A 6,075-nucleotide genomic window follows, 5' to 3' on the forward strand; every position below is an offset into this window, starting at 1 on the left:
CAATTGCCTACTGATCATAGATGGACAAACATTGGAGTCAAGCCAAGCCGCTCGATCTCATCTTCATCATATGCTGTGCTCCTCCTGACCTAAGATCTACTCGAGGTATCATTCTGTGGCAATAGGAATCTCACCTTACGATATTGCCTTTCATCCTCCCGTGTATCCTGTCTCATACCTGATCCATCTCCATCTGGAGCTCCACCTCGCTCTGGGCTCTTTCTGGCTCCTGAAGCTCCACCTCACACTGGGCTCCCTGCCAGATAATAATGTCCTCTCCTCCTCTTCTTTCCCTCCAGAATAATCATATCATCGCATAGCACCTTTAGGATTCCTCCATTAGCTACCATCCTGTTGTCACGCCCCAAATCCGGGACATAACACGGCCATGCTACCGAGGGATGGAGCCCACGATAACACGAAGCCAATCCATCATAATCATCTAAAATCCGTCAAATAAAAAGATTCAATTTTATTATTCATCAAATAATCGAACCAATATTGGTTCAGAGCATCTAAATCCAAAAGCAAGTACTAATCCGAATCTCAACATTCATAAATAACTACAAATTCATGATTATAAAATAATTTAAACTTCTGTTGTCAAATTTTTCAGCTTGCTATGCCGATCTTCAAGCTTGAATTCCTTTTGCCGATTCTAACCTTATTTCTCTGTTCAAACAAAAAGAAAACAAAAAGAATATGAGCTACACTAGCCCAGTAAGTAGAACTTGCGCTTCCTTATCGGATCAAGCATAAGTTTTTCATGATAATGCAATAATTAGAAAATAACAGATAATACAAAATAAAGTATTTCATAGAGCATATAACAAAATAAGTTATAAACTCATCATACATGCATAAATCATGTATATTTCACAATCATGAATCGTAAATCATTTTCATCATGTATTCATATCATGTTTCAAAATATTGCTCACAGATATTCATGCTAAGGTCACTATTATACCCGTGACAGGGCCATGTTTCTTAATCGACAGAGTTCTTAATTCATGTGCCAACTTTATACTCGCTGGCAGGGTCATGTTTCGTGTGGATGCTAGCTTCGAATGTCGACCTTCCTGAAGGGATTCATTCATAGCCATATGAGAGCCTTTAAAATCATCATATCTTTTTCTTAAAGCATACATATACATAGATGGAAAAATAATGAAATTCATGCTTCATAATCATGCTATTTTCATAAGACATATTCATGAAATCAATGCTCATAATAAAACATGCCTTTTCATATCACATATGCCAATCCTTATTTTATGAAAAATTATGATTTCATCAATAGTAATTCTTTACATAAAAATATGATCATTTAAAAATAAATAAGGAGCATAAGATCCACTTACCTCGTTCATCTTAGATCTTCAGACTTTATTAAAAGAATCAGCTAATCCTATTTAAAATATCAAATCATCATCAATTTCTATTCCATAAATATAATAAGATTAAATAATAAGGAAAGAGGATTGTTGTCCGGATGTGTCAGTCCATCCAGATACCAGGGCAATTCAGGGTCTCTGATCTGAGGGTCAGATTTAAGTGACTTGATCAAGAAATCGTGAAGCACAGATCGAATTAAGGTCAAGATCAATCAATAGGATTCTTTAATAATGAATTTGAAAGATCCTTGATATGATCAAATGAGGTTGACATACAACACGGATATCAAAGCAACTTCGGATCATCTTGTTAGAGTCAATATGAGCTTCTAAAAGATGAAGGCATAACTCGATACAAGATTCATAGACCTTTTTTAGAGAGAGAAAGTCAGTCATGAGAGAGAAAGTAGAGAGAGAAAGTGGAGAGAGAATCTTCGTATCCTTCAAAAGTGACAATCATGATTGAGATCATCAGAGGTTATATCAGGATGACTTAATATGGATTAACCATGATCGATGTTATCAATTTCGAAGAAGGATCGGATCAGGATCTAATCTACTGCACGAATTTCGGAGCAGTCTCAGATCATCATATTTTCATCTCAAGTTTATCCTAGGGTCTATGATGCAATCAGAGAGAGAATAATTCTAGAGAGACAAAATCCATAATGAGAGAGAAAGATCTAGAGAGAGAAAATAGAGAGAGAATCTAGAGAGAGAAAATGTAGAGAGAAGGTAGAGAGAGAAAGTCCAATTCTAGAAAGAGAAAGACTTAAGAGAGAGATGAGAAAAATTTTCTCTCACATGTATTTTTTTTTATTTTTATTATTATATATATATATATATTTCTTTTTCTTTTTCTTTTTCTTTTTTTTTTCTTTTTAGAGAGAGAAAATAGAGAGAGAAAGAGAGAGAAAGAGGGAGAAAGAGGGGAGAGAGGAAATTTTTCTCTTTTCTTATTATTTTTTTTATTTTATTTTTCTATTTTGTATTTTCTTTTCTTTTCTTTTTCTTTTTCCTTTTTCTTTTCTTTTTCTTTTTCCTTTTTCTTTTCTTTTCCTTTTTCCTTTTTTTCTTTTTCTTTCTTTTCTTCTTCTTCCCGGGCTTTCATTGGGCCGAAACAGGCGACCTAGAGGTCCCCGTGCCTTGACCGACTGATCACGGCCATATCATGCCCGGTGGTGGCCGGCGGCAACAGGCGACTCTCCCGGGTTCGGAGAGGCCAGAGCCGGCGGTCGGCGTGACCGTCGGTGCCGAAAAATCAGAGAAAAGAAGCAGCGTGAACAGGGGGTTTTCTTTTCCAACAAAATCCGATGACACCCGTCGCCGGCCATCGTGCCCACAGGCATGGAAAAGAAGGGAGAGAAGAGGGGAAGAGGAAGGAGGTCTTACCACAACCTCCGATGACCCCCACCGGCATGAAATCGCGGTGAGTACAGATTGAAGCACCGCGGCTTCAATCAGGAAAATCGGAGAAAAACTCTGGCGATCGTCGGTGGCTGATGGATCAACACTTAGAGGAGAGGAGGGGGGTTCTTATAGAGCTCGTCCTAGGGTCTTTTAATGGTCCTAGGACTCTGATTTTTGATCGGAAACGGGGAAGAGAAAGACTCCGTTCGGGAGTCTTCCTCCCTATTTTTTTTTTTTTTTTTTTGGGCTTAGTGGGCTTTTGGTTTAATAGGCTGGGTTATCACATTCTACCCCCCTTAAAAAAAATTTTGTCCTCAAAATTTAACATACCTTTATTTTCACATTTTCACATAAGTGTGGATATCTCGTCTTCATATCATCTTCAAGCTCCCATGTGGTCTCTCTCTCTTCATGATTACTCCAATGAATCTTTACATACGGAATGATGCACCGTCTTAGAACTTGCTCTTTTCGATCAATAATTCAGAGAGAAAATTCTTCATAGGTTAGATCTTCATGAACTTACAATGGCTCATACTTTATCACACTGTTTGGATCAGGTACAAACTTCCTCAGTAGTAAAACATGAAAGACATTGTGCACTTTGGATAAATCTGGTGGTAAGGCTAGTTCGTATGCAACATCTCCTACTCAATTTAAAATTTCAAAAGGTCCAATATATCACGGACTCAGCTTGCCATGTCTCCCAAACCTCATGACACTTTTTGTATGTGATACTTTTAGAAAAATATGATCATCGAAGTGAAATTCCAATTCTCTTCTTTTTCTATCTGTCCAACTCTTCTGTCTATCCTGTGCTGCTTTGAGTCTTTCCTTGATCAGACAGATTTTTTTTTTCTCTAGCATCCATTTATTATCAGTAAAATCCATCCTTATTTACAACTAACGTATTTCATAATATCCTTTGATTTAAAGGATTAATATTTCTAATCAATTCAGACCACCATGTTTTTGCTGCGCACTCTGATCTCAACTTACCAAATTATCTAAGTCTATCAAAAATAAAAATATCTTTGTATATTAAATCAATCAGAGATAGATCCAACTTTCAGATTTCATATACAATTTAGGATAAAATTTAAGGTTTCCTTGTCATTACTATCTCTTAGACATAGCACATCAAAATTAAATATTCATCCACCTTCTATGTTTAAACTTATTACATAAGCTTCACCACTCCTCAAGAATCCAATATGTCTAGAATTAATTTGAGTTAACCTTCGATTTACCTTACAATCATTTAGACAACTTCCAAACCAACCTTTTTTTGCAAAGAAATTAACATCAAAATCAGCAAAATTATCATATCCTTTATCCATATAGGTTTAGCATTCCAATATCATCAAATATACCTAACATAATATATTAATACCTCCCACTTCATTCTAGGGTCAGCACTTCTCGTACTCAGGTCAACCTTGCTAATTGAAATTTATGATATAACTCGTCAATTCTATTATAGACCTCATATGCCACTTATGCATAAATTTCATCATAATACCTATTGATTCGAAATCAAATTATTGAATCCTTTCTTTTATATCTATCATGTTCCTCATGATCTTAGTCTCAAGTTCACATATCACTAAAGTCACAATCTCGAATAATGATAACCTTAAGCTCAAATACCACTTAAGTCATATTCTCTAGTGATCATAATCTAAACTTTATATCATTCTATCGCGTCCTTAATGATCATAATCTTAAGCTCTGATGTTATCCATTATACTCCACTCGGTCACATCCTATTGATCATACATAAAATTTTGATATCACTTTATAATCTCAATGATCTTAAACCTAAGCTCTGATATTATTCTATCATATCCTAATTATTTATATTATTTATATCATAATCTCCAAGATTATAACCTAAGCTCTGATACCATAAAATGTCATGCCCCAAATCTGGGACATAACACGGCCATGCTACCGAGGGATGGAGCCCACGATAACACGAAGCCAATCCATCATAATCATTTAAAATCCGTCAAATAAAAAGATTCAATTCTATTATTCATCAAATAATCGAACCAATATTGGTTCAGAGCATCTAAATCCAAAAGCAAGTACTAATCCGAATCTCAACATTCATAAATAACTATAAATTCATGATTATAAAATAATTTAAACTTCTGTTGTCAAATTTTTCAGCTTGCTATACCGATCTTCAAGCTTGAATTCTTTTTACCGATCCTAACCTTATTTCTCTGTTCAATAAAAAGAAAATAAAAAGAATATGAGCTACACTAGCCCAGTAAGTAGAACTTGCACTTCCTTATCGGATCAAGCATAATTTTTCATGATAATGCAATAATTAGAAAATAACAGATAATATAAAATAAAATATTTCATAGAGCATATAACAAAACAAGTTATAAACTCATCATGCATGCATAAATCATGTATATTTCACAATCATGAATCGTAAATCATTTTCATCGTGTATTCATGTCATGTTTCAAAACATTGCTCACAGATATTCGTGCTAAGGTCACTATTATACCGTGACAGGACCATATTTCTTAATAGACAGAGTTCTTAATTTATGTGCCAACTTTATACTCGCTGGCAGGGTTATGTTTCGTGTGGATGCAGCTCCGGATGTCGACCTTCCCGAAGGATTCATTCATAGCCATCTGAGAGCCTTGAAATCATATATCTTTTTTTTAAAGCATACATATACATAGATGGAAAAATAATGAAATTCATGCTTCATAATCATGCTATTTTCATAAGACATATTCATGAAATCAATACTCATAATAAAACATGCTTTTTCATATCACATATGCCAATCCTTATTTTATGAAAAATTATGATTTCATCAATAGCAATTCTTTACATAAAAATATGATCATTTAAAAATAAATAAGGAGCATAAGATCCACTTACCTCGTTCATCTTAGATCATCAGACTTTATTAAATAATCAGCTAATCCTATTTAAAATATCAAATCATCATCAATTTCTATTTCATAAATATAATAAGATTAAATCATAAGGAAAGAGGATTGTTGTCCGGATGTGTCAGTCCATCCAGATACCAGGATAATTTAGGGTCTCTGATCTGAGGGTCAGATTTAAGTGACTTGATCAAGAAATCATGAAGCACAGATCGAATTAAGGTCAAGATCAATCAATAGGATTCTTTAATAATGAATTTGAAAGATCCTTGATATGATCAAATGAGGTTGATATATAGCACGGATATCAAAGCAACTTCAGATCATCTTGTTAGAGTCAA

Source organism: Elaeis guineensis, chromosome 3 (assembly GCF_000442705.2).
Source record: "Elaeis guineensis isolate ETL-2024a chromosome 3, EG11, whole genome shotgun sequence".
Taxonomy (NCBI): domain Eukaryota; kingdom Viridiplantae; phylum Streptophyta; class Magnoliopsida; order Arecales; family Arecaceae; genus Elaeis; species Elaeis guineensis.